This window comes from Erinaceus europaeus, chromosome 11, assembly GCF_950295315.1.
Source record: "Erinaceus europaeus chromosome 11, mEriEur2.1, whole genome shotgun sequence".
NCBI lineage: Eukaryota > Metazoa > Chordata > Mammalia > Eulipotyphla > Erinaceidae > Erinaceus > Erinaceus europaeus.
This window is the reverse complement of record NC_080172.1, coordinates 7726087-7741017: the sequence shown is the minus strand read 5'-3', so window position 1 is coordinate 7741017 and position 14931 is coordinate 7726087. Positions and strand designations below refer to the sequence as shown.

General features: G+C 41.5%; 1 protein-coding gene across 2 annotated transcripts in view; it reads right to left on the bottom strand.

Annotated features, from left to right (window-relative positions):
* The window catches only part of LOC103110027 (V-type proton ATPase subunit S1-like protein), a 159295-nt gene that overhangs the window by 91322 nt on the left and 53042 nt on the right, over positions 1–14931 (bottom strand). Inside the window, exon 8 of one of the 2 annotated variants that reach the window (XM_060201127.1) lies at positions 7279–7438. The exons of the other annotated variant lie outside the window; for it this stretch is intronic. The gene's annotated coding sequence lies outside the window, so the exon portion shown is untranslated. Of the gene's footprint in view, positions 1–7278; positions 7439–14931 lie in introns of those variants that run through there. 2 annotated transcript variants of the gene reach the window in all.

Here is a 14931-nt window from a genome sequence, read left to right as displayed (position 1 = left end):
AGAAAGCAGAAATGTACCTTCGTGATAGCAACAGTCCTATGAACCCATATTTCCTCAATAAAGGGAATCTGAAGCTGGAAAAAAAAATACTGTGACTTACATGAAATGTCATATTCCTTTTGGATTGTTTGACCTGTAGAGTAAGTTCCCCTGTGACTAAGCAATCGGGATGGCAATCCCAGCTTGAGTACAGCCTCTTCCCGTGTCTTGGTTGCTGCTGATACAATGGCCCTGTGACAGGGGGACGCTCGTGCTCGCAGGAAGCACAGACGTAAGTGTGAGGGTGCCTACGGAATTCAGTGTCTCAAAGAGTCCTGAAGGCAATGGAAATGCCCCACTCAGCTAGATAAAGTGCTTTAGGATTGTATTTTAGGCAAACCAAACACAGATGACGAGCTTCTGCTATGCTTTCACAGAAAGTGTTCCACAACTGTTTTCTCCAATCATTTTTTTTTTCCTGGACTCAATGGACTATTTTTTCAGTCAAAATTCAAGGCGCCAGTATGCCGGGCTAGCTCTGCAGCGGGAGACAGACGATCAGGGACACATGGCTGAGCGGAGAAGCAGTATTTCTTTATTCATGAGCAAACGGTTCAAAAAACTAATCTAATCTAATCACCACACAATTCTGTCCTGCATGCTTCTCCTTCGGGGCAGCATCAGGAACCAAGGAAGTATGTAGGATAGGGGATGGGGAGAAGAGAGAAATGGGAAAAGGAAAGAACCAAACCACAATCTCCTGGAGGCAGGGGGAGTGAGACCAAACCAATGTAACAGAATGACCATGAAAATGACAACGTCAAGCAATGTAACAGAAGGGGTCTCAGAAGCAGGACTAGAAGCATACCAACACTATTTCATAGATATATGTAGATATATTGATAGATATAGATATAGAATTTTTTTTGCCTCCAGGGTTATTGCCGAGGCTCGGTGCCTGCTCCATGAATCCACTGCTCCCGGAGGCCTTTTTCCCCCCTTTTGTTGCCCTTGTTGTTGGAGCCTTATGGTTATTATTGTTGTCGTTCGTTGTTAGATAGGACAGAGAGAAATGGAGAGAAATGGGGAAGACAAAGAGGGGGAGAGAAAGATAGACACCTGCAGACCTGCTTCACCGCTTGTGAAGCGACTCCCCTACAGATGGGGAGCGGGGGGCTTGAACCGGGATTCTTAAAGCCGGTCCAGGCTTTGCACCACGTGCACTTAACCCGCTGCACTACCGTCCAACCCCCAGATAATTTTTTTATGTTTTTTTTTAATATTTTATTTTATTTATTTATTCCCTTTTGTTGCCCTTGTTGTTTTATTGTTGTAGTTATTATTGTTGTTGTCGTCGTTGTTGGATAGGTCAGAGAGAAATGGAGAGAGGAGGGGAAGACAGAGAGGGGGAGAGAAAGATAGACACCTGCAGACCTGCTTCACCGCCTGTGAAGCGACTCCCCTGCAGGTGGGGAGCCGGGGTTCGAACCGGGAGCCTTATGCCGGTCCTTGTGCTTTGCGCCACCTGCGCTTAACCCGATGCGCTACAGCCCGACTCCCCAGATAATTTTTTTAAAGACTTTTGTAGATAAAGCAGGAATAGACTACTCGATAGATCTGAATATAAGTGTTAGGATCAAATTCACAATTTGACTGGACCACTACCTTAGTTCCTTGGCAGTAGCATTTGGTCAAGTATCTTTAATAATTAAGATACTGCTGAGACTCAGGAGTTAAGATTAATATCAGTTGTAATGAGGGATTTTGTTGTAAAAGTGTGGTAAGCCTTGCCACAGCAACTGCCAATGACTGTCTTTGCTTTTCCATATGTTTTGTTATAGAATATCTAGAATTTTTCATTATGATCAATAATCATTATGATTGAATCAAGGCAAGGAAAACAAACATGAATGCTATTTTCTTTGCATAAGTCATACCTACACCTATTACTACTTCCGAAACTACTTGTTTCCTCTTCTCGCTCTGGGTACACATGACATTGGGTTTCAGAGTCCTCATCTCCCTGTAACATTTCTCCCCCTCTGGGTGTATGGCCCAAAATTCTTTCTTGAGTGCAATTAAAAATGAATAAAATCAGTTAAATATCTCCATTGCTGCAGTCCAGGAGGTGGTGGCATGGCAGAACACAGAACTTGCATTAGTAAACTCCTGAGTTTGAAACCCAGAACTGAATATCTCTCTCTTGTTAGTTCTTCTTCTAGCATTTGCCCTTCTTCCGTAGCCAGTCAACAGCATCAGATTGAGCCTGATGTCTGCTTGTTGCTGGCTTTGAAAGTGACTGGGATCTATGTGGATTCAGTCGGCTCGGAAGGATCGTCAGTTTCCCCAATAAATGGGTACTCACGGGATGCTCTTGTTAGTAAATCAACATTTTAAAATGTCAGAAGTCAAGACTACATACATGTTAATATGTCAGTACTAATAAAATGTGTGCTTTATCTTCATTTGATACACCATAATTTAGATGCTCTTATGCTGCTCAGGCATTTGATAATCTCTGACTATACAGTTAATACCACTGACATTAACTAGAGTTTATCACAATTTCGCTGGTTGGTCAATGCTTCCATATTGATCATTTGCTTCAAATTAATTAGAAAAACTAAAGTTCTCTACTAAGTACAAATTATGGGGTGACTGAAAGCAGAGATAAAATGTCTTGAAATCAGCAAGTAAAATATACATGTCTATTTCAAAAACTGTGTGTTTGCATCATTCACCAAGGAAAAAAACAGAAAAGTCAGCAATGACTCAGATGACCTAAAGGGGAAAATTATTTTTCATATTCTATTAGGCACACAAAACTAAGAACTGGTTTGATCTCACTTCATCTAAGAAATAGCCTGTTTGGGGGGAGTCGGGCAGTAGCGCAGCAGGTTAAACGCACGTGGTGCAAAGAGCAAGGACCCATATAAAGATCCCAGTTCTAGCCCCCAGCTCCCCACCTGCAGAGGCGTCACTTCACAGGCGGTGAAGCAGGTCTGCAGGTGTCTGTCTCTCCCCCTCTCTGTCTTCCCCTCTCCATTTCTCCGTCCTATCCAACTATGACAACATCAATAACAACAACAACAATAAAACAATGGCAACAAAAGGAAATAAATATTCTAAAAAATTTTTTAAAAGAAATAGCCTGTTTTCTCCTTAAAAAACTGGTAGTTACAACAGATGGTTTCACTCATATGTGGAATCTAGGGAACTGATACACATGAACTTGTGGGAGAAAAAAAAACAGAAGCAAGCAAACTGTTTCTAAGACTTGTGAGAAATATATAGGAGGTCCAACAACAGATGAGTGGCTGAGCAAGTTGTGGTAGATATACACAATGGAATACTACTCAGCTGTAAAAAATAGTGACTTCACCATTTTCAGCCGATCTTAGATGGACCTTGAAAAATTCATGTTAAGTGAAATAAGTCAGAAACAGAAGGATGACTATGGGATGATCTCACTCTCAGGCAGAAGTTGAAAAACAAGATCAGAAAAAAAAAAGTAGAACCTGAAATGGAATTGGCATATTGCACCCAAGTAAAAGACTCTGGGGTAGGGAGAATACAGATCCAAGAAGGATGACAGAGGACCTAGTGGGGGTTGTATTGTTATATGGGAAACTTGGAAATGTTATGCATGTACAAACTATTGTATTTACTGTTGAATGTGAAACATTAATTCCCCAATAAAGAAATTTAAAAAAAAAAGAAATATATAGGAGGTAGGAGAGTGGGTGATAGAACTCTGGTGGTAGCTGCAGTGCAGAGCTACATGCTATAATCTTACACTCACTATTCGTCAAAAACAAAAATATGGGGAAAAAAACTCATAGTTATAACGAGTAGTTTTCTATTTCCTTTTTCATTAGTGATTCACAAAATTACAAAATAACAGGGCAATTCCACACTGTTGCCACTATCAGGGTTCTGTGTTCTCATTCCCTTGGTTACAGAAGTGGGTTGACAATTATTTCTCCATTTAATACTTTGGGCCCCCTTATCAAAGATTAGATGCCCATAAGTGTGGGGACAATCATTTCTATAAGTGCCTGTATATCTAGGCATATATCTGTTTGCCCTTTTTTTTTTTCCCCCTCATGGTTCTGCCTTCTCTTCCATTCTAAGTCACACCTACACCTATTACAACTTCCGAATGTCTTTCTTTTTGTTTCCTCTTCTCTCTCTGGGTACTGATGACATTGGATTTCAGAGTCCTCTAATCATCTCCCACTAACATTTCTCAACCTCTAGGAGTATGGCCCAAAATTCTTTTTGGGGGTGCAGAAGGTGGAAGGTCTGGCTTCTGTAATTGCCTCTCCACTGGACATAGTCATTGACAGGTTGATCCATACCCCCCGGTGTTTCAATCATTCCCTAATGGGCAATGCACAGTTTTTTATTTGTTTGTTTAAGTTTTTTTTAATTTATTCACTAGAAAGAGGAGGAGACAGAGAAAGAACCAGACGTCACTCTGGTACATGGAATTGAACTTAGGATGTCACACTTGAGAGTCCAGTGCCTTACCCAAGGTGCCACCTCCCAGACCACAACAATGCACATTTTTTTATTTCACAGAAAAGCTTAGTTTTATGGTCACTCACTGGTCAACAATACATGATATTTATCATATAGTATGCAATGCTATATTATATTACTAATTTAAAATTAAGAAGCACTTAAATTATCTAGAGAGAGGAACAAGCAATGTATATTCACCCAAAGATTAAATGTTGTCTATGGCAAAAAGAATTTGCCTCCATATATTTAATATTTGCTATTTGGGAGAATATATGTTGTAATACAAATATGATTCCTCTGACTCCACAAATATATTGACCTCGCTAGAAAGAAAAGGCCACAATCTACTCTGTGCCACTCACCACACAGCCTTTGAGAGATCCACTGTCTACATCATAAAAGATAAGGCCTATTTTGTACTATTCTAAATAAAGTAACAGCTAATAGAAAAAAAAATCAATGCATTATTAACTTATTGTTAAAATTATTATTTTCTCTGAGTAAGAAAGAAACCTATTGTGTGTTCATCTGTCTTCATAAAATGGAAATAGCCAAAGATTTTTCAAGAGAATCTGGATCCCTAAAACAAATAAATGACGATCTGGGAAAATCATTGATAGGAAAAGATCAGGCATGCCTACATTTTCCTCACTGGTGACTGCAAGGCATTAAGTAATTTAATAGGCAAAACTTGTTAGGAGGACATATCTGGAAACCAGTGGACTTATTCTGACAAGGTTGCTATTAAAGCTATCAAGGAACAACTGATTTCTGTTGGAAAGAACTAGAGACAACACCCTCTATGGCAATCAGCTGTATGTTTTCTTTGGTTTGATTTTCTCTGGTTTTCCATGCCAAACAAAATCTGCTTACAGATACTTCTCCCTGGTCTGCCTGTTCTCCACGGGAATCAGAGTTCCCTGTTTGGTGATTGGTCAGGTTTCCTACAGCAAATGCAGGCGACACCCTTACATCTATGTGACTCATCCTCCCTGAACATCTTGATTGTATGAGCCATAGGACAGAAGGCACGGGGGGGGGGGGGGGTGCAGAAAATCAGAAGCAAACAGAACCCTCTCATTCTCGGGTTATAGAGTTGGTTCTGAGAACGTCTGCTGATTTCAAGGAGTGGACACGATCTCTTTGTCTCGGTGGACATCCTTCAAGTCTTCCCAGCAACACCCCTCAAAACCTGTAAGAATAAGGGGGTGATGCAGAAGCCTCTTTTCGTTTTCTATTTTGACATTCAAACAAAGAAATGTGGTTATTTAGGAAAGCTCTCCTGACTACAAAGGCACCATCTGCGACTAATTATGATATTCAGCCTTATTTAAAACAATCATTTCATTTTGTACTTTTGGAGTTTCTCTAGTATGGTTAAGGTTTCTCCCCACCCCTGCCACAATCCCATGAGTGGGTGTGTGTATCCCCAAAACATTTGCAGTTCTATGAAGATTACCATGATGAGTGGTAGTTAGGACATTCTCCAGGATAATTCAAAACAGGAAGTCATTTAAAGTTTGCTTCAACAGGTAACAGTAACAGTCTCAAAGTAAATCCGTGGCTTATAGCATTGGACTATTGCATCTGAATATAAGACGTGCAGTGTACTCTCAAGTCCTTATAAATGTGTGAGTTCACTACAGTCAGGAAAGATTACAGATCCAGAATAAATGGCATACGTGAGGCTCCTGAGGTCTGTTGAAAACCAAAAGGCCAGGGGCTGGGCTGTAGTCCGCCTAGCACAGCACAAATGCTATAATGCTCAAGGATCCACATCCAAGCCCCACCTATAGGAGAGAAGCTTCACAAGTAGTGAAGCAGTACTGCAGGTGTCTCTCTCCCTCTCCATCTCCCCCTTCCCTCTTGATTTATCCCTGTCTCTAGCCAAGAAAGAAATAAGGCAGATGCCAGCATGATACCAACCAGACTTCCTTGGGCGGACGACCCCACCAGTGTGTCCTGGAGCCCCTCTTCCCCAGAGCCCCACCCCACTAGGGAAAGAGAGAGGCAGGCTGGGAGTATGGATAGACCAGTCAACACCCATGTTCATCGGGGAAGCAATTACAGAACCCAGACCTTCTACCTCCTGCACCCCATGATGACCCTGGGTCCATGCTCCTAGAGGGATAAAGAATAGGAAAACTATCGGGGGAGGGGATGGGATACAGAGTTCTGGTGGTGGGAAGTGTGAGGAGTTTTACCCCTCTTATCCTATGGTTTTGTTAATGTCTCCTTTTTTAAATAAATAAATAAGAAAAAAAAAAAAAGAAATAAGGGAGGGAGGAGAGAGAGAAGGAGGGAAGGAAGGAGGAAAACCACAAGGTGATAAATGGACAGACTAAACCAGATAGAACAAATCCTTTCTCTTACACGGAACTGGTTAGAGGTCGACGTGTCTCTGATGATATTCTTCCCATGCATTTTTACGTCATATCTCCCCTCTTTAGAAAAATAACTTCAAGAAGGCATCATACTTCTCTGAAATCTTGTAACACTTTTTTCAGTTACTAACTGAAAACTGAATTTAAGAAGAAGGAAGGGTTTTGATGAATGTTCATCTCTTAAATTATAAGAAAAGTTTTTTTTTTATAAAAAGACATTGACAAAACCACAGGATAAGAGAAGTACAACTCCACACAGTTCCCACCACGAGAACTCTGTATCCCATCCCCTCCCCTGATAGCTTTTCCTATTCTTTATCCCTCTGGGAGTATGGACCCAGGGTCATCATGGGGTGCAGGAGGTGGAAGGTCTGGCTTCTGTAATTGCTTCCCCGATGAACATGGGTGTTGACTGGTTGATCCATACTCCCAGCCTGCCTCTCTCTTTCCCTAGTAGGGTGGGGCTCTGGGGAAGTGGAGCTCCAGGACACATTGGTGGGGTTGTCTGTCCAGGGAAGTCTGGTTGACATCATGCTGGCATCTGGAACCTGGTGGTTGAAAAGAGAGTTAACATACAAAGCCAAACAAACTGTTGAACAATCATGGGTCTAAAGGCTGAAATAGTGCAGATGAAGTGTTGGGGGGTCCTCCATTTTGTAAATAGCTAGTAGGCCTATTTTAGTTCTATTCCAAAGGGGCTATGGCTATACTAGTTTTTTGGGTTTTGTTTTTTTTTTCTGAGCCTGAAATCTGGTATGATGGTGGATCCAAGTTATTGTCTGGAGAGATGATGTCATGGCTGGAAAACGGACCAGAAAGCTGGATCAGGAAAGAGAGTAGCTCCCTAAAATGGGAAAGGGGTATAAATATTGTTGACTGTAAACTCCATCGATTTGATTTGGTCTGGGGCCCATATTCAGCTTAAGAGAAAAGTTATTTTAAAAGTAGGAATTCTGTTAAGTGAGATAAGTCAGAAAGACAAAGATGAGTATGGGAGGATGCCACTCATAAATAGAAGTTGAGAGAGAAGAACAGAAAGGGAAACTCAAAGCAGAATCTGACTGAGTTTGGAGTAGGGCACCAAAGTAAAAAAAAAAAAAAAAAAACAACCAAAAACCATCTCTAGGGGGAAGGTAAATGTTCAGCTGCACTGGAGGGTAGTGGGGAGGGACACAGACCTTTGGTGGTGGGAATGTTAATATACACACACCAAAAAAATAGTAGGAGGTCTGCCTACTCTTGATTTCCTTTTCCGCTCCGAGAGCTGTAGTCAACATGATGAGAAAAAGCTAGTACCCATGAGATCTGAGAGTATTTGTGTTCTACTTTCATTCGTGCTAGTCACTTCTTTATCCCAGCGTCTTCTGAGCCAGACAAAGGAGAGAGCAACACACGCTGATGACTTGTGGGTCTCTGGCGGAAGGTTTAGTGAAGGACAAGTTTTGACCTGATTTCTAAAATAAAGCTTCCAAATATTATTGGTACAAATCCAGTCTGTTTCCCATTACCACAGATAGCAGGAATGAACTATCATTTTGCTTCTATTTGATTCCCCATAGAGACAAAAATCATGCTTTTAATGCCAACACATGCACATTCTAACATTACAGTAAATGCTTTTCTGATGTATTTACAGATTCACAAAGGAAAGGGAGATAAACTGAAACATTTTACTAAGGTTTAGTTACTTAAATGAGAATCAATAATATTTCAGAAAGTGGTACAATGTAGAAACTACTAAACTCATTCACTAAAACCCCTCAGGTTAAAGTCTGAATTACTAGAAAAAGAAAGAAATGTAAAGTGTTTATTGTTTTCACATGTACAGTAAATTCAGAAAATTGTACTTTTTTCGAGAACCATATGGGAGAGAGACTTTCTTTTCATCAGGAGTGGTTTTGCTTGTTGTGCCAAGAGCTAAAAAGCTGTTTTTAATAACCAGAGCTGGTTTGTCATACAATCTGCCTGAACTTTGTCTGCAAGAGAGATGAAGATCCCCTGGTTAGGAAATACAGGGTGATAGAGGTGTTGTTTGAGATGACAGTAAAGCTGTACCCATCCACCACCACCACCACCACCACCCAAAAAATCCAAACAGAACCTTCCACCCCACAATGACCTTGGGTCCATACTCCCAGAGGGATAAAGAATACGAAAGCTATCAGGGGAGGGGATGGGATACGGAGTTCTGGTGGTGGGAATTGTGTGGAGTTGTACCCCTCTTATCCCATGGTTTTGTCAGTGTTTCCTTTATAATAATAATGATAATAATAATAATAAAATACAAACAGAAACATCTCTTTCTTTTTTGCCTCCAGGGTTATCGCTCACTGGGTCTCAATGCCAGCGATACAAATCCACTGCTCCTAGAGGCCATTTTTCTTCCCCATTTTTTATTGGATAGGGCAGAGAGAAATTGAGAGGGGAGGGAGGGAGAGAGAGAGATGTGCAGAACTGCTTCACTGCTTGTGAAGCAACGCCCCTGCAGGTGGGGAGCCGGGAGCTCGAACCTGGATCCTTGTACGAGTGTTGGCACTTCGTACTATGTGCATTTAACCCAGTGCGCCACCGCCTAGTCCCAACAGAAACATCTATAGTTTGTGTTTGATAGAAAGCCTTATTTGCATTGCATTGCTTCACAGGCGGTGAAGCAGGTCTGCAGGTGTCTGTCTTTCTCTCCCCCTCTCTGTCTTCCCCTCCTCTCTCAATTTCTCTGTCCTATTCAACAACAATGATGACAGCAATAATAATAACAACAATGAGCAACAAAAGGAAAAAAATAGCCTCCAGGAGCAGTGGATTTGTAGTGCAGGCACCGAGACCCAGCAATAACCCTAGAGGCACGAAGAGAAAAGAAAGAAAGAAAGAAAGAAAGAAAGAAAGAAAGAAAGAAAGAAAGAAAGAAAGAAAGAAAGAAAGAAGGAAGGAAGGAAGGAAGGAAGGAAGGAAGGAAGGAAGGAAGGAAGGAAGGAGAGGGAGGGAGGGAGGGAGGGAGGGAGGGAGGGGAGGGGAGGGGAGAGGAGAGGAGAGGAGAGGAGAGGAGAGGAGAGAAGAGAAGAGAAGAGAAGAGAAGAGAAGAGAAGAGAAGAGAAGAGAAGAGAAGAGAAGAGAAGAGAAGAGAAGAGAGGAAAACCTTATTAGCACAGATAATTGAGGATACTGGCTCTGCTTTTGTAACTGTGATCCTGCTCTTTACTAGACAAAGCATTGAGTACGACAGACAGGTATTCTAAGTATCCAAGTTTTGTACAAGTGAAAGAGTGACTCCACAACAGCCAGTGAAGGCATCAAGGAACATGAAGACTCCTTGAGGATAGCTTTGAACCAAAGGGGAGCCGATATTCTTTCTCATAGTCCAGGTATTCTGATGAGTCAGCATGACACTGAGGGGAATCACACAGGTTTGTTTAACTTGATGGCTGCTCTAAAAACACACATCAAAATCTAGTGCCAGATCTAGATGAAGTTTTCATGGTCCGCAGTGAAGTCATAAGACTAAAGAAAGTACGGTGCATTTTTCATGATGTTAAACAAATTCATTTTAAAAGCCAATCCTTTATTGTAAGATTATACCTTTCCTATATTTCCAAAGGTAAATTCTTTTACTATATTACAGTGAACCACAGGAAATTGCCAATATTCAACTGTTTTTGACCTACAAAAACAACAATTTCCTAGGGTTCACTATAGCATTGAATAATGATGGTTGGATATGGGACCTTGTGATGGCCTTATGAGGCAAAATACAGACCTGGTAACCATATGTCATTACACAAATTTTATTTTAAAAATCCTCTAGACCATAAAATCCAAGCAATTATAAATAATCTCTAGAGTGCCCTGATCAGCAGTCTCCTAGATTTTGATTGTTGTAAAATAGAAAATAAAACAAAAATGAAGGCAGACAGGCCCAGATACTAAATAGAATTTTATGAAAAGTGGAAGTGATATTATATGAAGGTGATATTAGGGACAGTGCAGGGATGGTGGTCTGAAATCTTGAATAGCTAAGATAGGAAGCACTTTTAAAATTTTTTTTTTATTTAAGAAAGGAGACACTAACAAAACCATAGGATAAGAGGGGTACAGATCCACACAATTCCTACCACCTGATCTCCATATCCCATCCCCTCCCCTGATAGCTTTCCCATTCTCTATCCCTCTGGGAGTATGGACAAAGGAGCTTTGTGGGTTGCAGAAGGTGGAAGGTCTGGCTTCTGTAATTGCTTCCCCATTGAACATGGGCGTTGACTGACCGATCCATACTAGCACTTTTTAAAAAAAATATTTTATTTATGAGAAAGATCGGAGGAGAGAGAAAGAACCAGACATCACTCTGGCACATGTGCTGTCAGGGATCGAATTTGCAACTTCATGCTTGAGAGTCCAAAGTTTTACCACTGTGCCACCTCCCGGACCACAGGAAGCACTTTTAATTAATTAATTTATTGTTTGTTTGTTTGTTTGTTTATTTGCCTCCAGGGTTATCCTGGAGCTCAGTGCCTGCCCTGCAAATCCACTGCTCATAAAGGCCATTTTTTTCCCTTTGTTGCCCGTGTCATTACTGCTATTGTTGTTGGATAGTACAGAAAGAAGTCGAGAGAGGAGAGGAGAGGAAGACAGGGAGGGGGAGAGAAAGACACCTCAGACCCTACTTCACTTGTGAAGTGACTCCCCTGCAGGTGGGGAGGCGGGGCTCGAACCGGGATCCTTACTCTGTCCTTATGCTTCACGCCACCTGTGTTCGCTTAACCTGGGGCACTACCACCAAAACCCCACTTTGCACATTTTCAGGGAGTCTGGGGAAGGTAGATACACCTGGAAGGCTGATCTCAGTAAATGAATGAGAAGCTGAGCCCCAGGTCGGACAAGGATGGTGGATTTAAGAGAGGAAAGGGTATGGGTGGGCCTTCCTTCTCATGGCCTTCAGTGGGCTTGTCCCCACGAATGGTCTCTGTACTTCTGCATTTCAATATCACTTCTGCACACATTTTCACCCTTGTAATAAAAAGTTTGAAATTCACACACTTGATCACAGAGTCACTTATAATTCTTTTCAAAGGGCATGACTGAATCTTTCTGAAAAATAACTGGAGAGTCCCAAAACTCTCCTTAGACCCTGGTCAGTCTCACCCACAACAGTGAAAATGAACAATCTTAGTTCTTGAGACCTGAGGAGATCCACAAAGACATATGAAGTAAGTTAATGAGCTGAAGAAAACCTCCTCAAGCCCTGCTCCAGTCTGCCAGGTTTAGAGAGAGAATAATTACTGACCATTCTCACTCACATTCCTTTAGTGGAAAGTTAGAGAAGTTGAACCATTGGAAAGCAAAAAAAAAAAAAAAAAAAAAAAAGGGAATCGGGCAGTAATGATGGCCTAAGAATCCCAGTTCAAGCCCCCGGCTCCCCACCTGCAGGGGTCGCTTCATAGGCGGTGAAGCAGGTCTGCAGGTGTCTATCTTTCTCTCCCCCTCTCTGTCTTCCCCTCCTCTCTCAGTTTCTCTCTGTCCTACCTAATAATGACAACATCAATAATAACTACAACAACAATAAAAAACAACGAGGGCAACAAAAGGGAAAATAAATAATTATAAAAAAAAAATCCATTGGTGACAGTTGCAGATGCTACCATGATGCTATCCTGACTTCCCTGGGCAGAAGACCTCACCCATGTGTCCTGGAACCCCACCTCTCCAGAGCCCTGCCCCACTAGGGAAAGATAGAAACAGGCTTGGGGAATGGACTGACCTGTCAATGTCCGTTTTCAGCATAGAAGCAATTACAGAAGCCAAACCTTCCACCTTCTGCACCCCCATAAATACCTATGGTCCATATTCCCAGAGGGATAAAGAATAGGGAAGCTTCTAATGGAGGGGATGGGATACAGAACTCTGGTGGTGAGAACTGCACCTCTCTTATTCCACAATCTTGTCAATCATTATTAAATTACTAATAAAAAATTAAAAGGGAAAAAATATTATGTAAAATAAAACTTAAGGAAAGTTTCACAAAAAAAAAAATTCATTGGTGACTCTAAGAATGGAGTTTCATAAATAGCATAGAGATTCCTGCTAGAAGCAGACATTAGAGATTAATCCAATCTTCTGGTTCTTACCAAGTATACATGCCCAATGCCTACAAAATGGTATTTGCAGTGACCATGTAATTCACCACTCAAACATGCACAGCTGGACCACAGTTAACCAAACGTCTTCTCTGACTGGAAATCTGAACTCAAGGAAGAAGTTAAACTAATAGGTCATGATGAATCCAGACTGAGACTGATATTTTGAACTAGGCATCGTGAAACTACAAATAGAAAACTGAAGTTTTCTAGATGAAGAGACATCTTAGACTACAGAGAAAAAGACAGTAAAATAACAGTGCTGAAGTAAGCGCTCCCTTGGTCCCAGTCCTAAACTTTTAGTTCCAGATTCAGTCATTCAAGATTTATCTTGGTTTTGAGATTAGCAAGATACTCCTGAGGTGAACATTGAGACTTTATTGAAGGGGGAGAGGAAGTGGAGGGTGTTTCCAAATCTTGTAAACAAAATATCCCTGCTGAGTTATAATTGCTCTATAATCTAATGGGAAAAGAAACAGGATTATAACCAGAACTGACTCCAAGTAATAACAACCTGACTGTTCCTCTCTGTGTATCTGTTCCATGATTCATTCTTTCTTCTGATGTAGCAGTTGTGATAAATCAGTCATGGGCCTAGCTCCTAATTTGGTAATGCTTCTAATTTTGAGGGTGAACCAGCAAGTTATGACTGTACAACAAAACAATCCCAAACACACTGACTGAAAGCCATCATGTTTTAGCTTACAGTTCTGCAGGTGGACAATTAGACTGACTTCAGCTTGGTAGTGGTTCAGTTTCCAGCGAGGTTCAAACTTCCGTGGTCAGTTCCTGGATCAGTTGGGAGCGAACTAATCTGGGATGTCTTCAACTCAGCCGTTAGTGCAGGTGGTTTCTCACCCTCTTAACAGGTCGCGTCCCTTAATTGTTCGAAGTAAACAAGTAGAAGCCTTAGGCACAAAAATGGTGCTGTATCACTTTGACTGCATTCTGTTGACCAAAGAAAACCAGAAAACCAGCCCAAAGTCAAATGGTCAGGAATATCGTTCACCTCTAAAGGGGAGTAACTATACTTACAGCCCAGATAATATAGGTCGGGGTGAGGGGCAGAGTAGCCATTTTGCGAACAGTGGAGCTTAGATGATCTCCCAGTCCCAGGACAGAGCCTATCAGCAAACTATGACTTAGTCCACTGTCTTCTTCAAGTTTCCTGGAGAAGACACTTACTAGTAGGTGCTTGTCATATAAGACAAGGGACCAAGATCAGAAGATGGGCTCAAAAGGCAGAACTATAGACTAGGAAGGCTGAAAAACTGGAGCCTAGGATGGGAAAAAAAAAAACAACAAACAGAGCCTTAAAAAGAGGCAGCTGGTTTTAATTGTCAAAAAAAAAAAAATGCATTTCAAATGTTGTCAAGGTATGAGATAGTTTCCGTTTAGAGCACAAAATTTTTCAAGTATCTTTTTTATGTGCTATTCAACCAACATTTCTTGGCTAGAAAAGATGAAAGTGTGTCTTTCATAAATACACCACCCCCAACTCCCCACCCCATTCTTGCTTGGATTCACAGTCCTTTCAGAGCGACTAATACAAACTCTCTTCATGTAGGCAATGTGTCCTGAGGAGATTAGTACCAGTAAGTGAAGTAATACTGGGTGGAAAACAAAAAATAAAAAGTTTTGGCAGGGGGTAGATAGCATGATTATGCAGAGACTCTCATGCCTGAGACTCCAAAGTCCCAGATTCAAACCCCCAGTACCACCATAAACCAAAGCTGAGTAGTGCTCTGGTAAAAATTAAAGGGATCAGCGGTAGTGCAGCGAGTTAAGCCCACGTGGCGCAAAGCGCAAGGACCCGCGTAAGGATCCCGGTTCGAGCCGCGGCTCCAAACCTGCAGGGTAGTCCCTTCGCAGGTGGTGAAGTAAGTCTACAGGTGTCTGTCTTTCTTTCCCCCTCT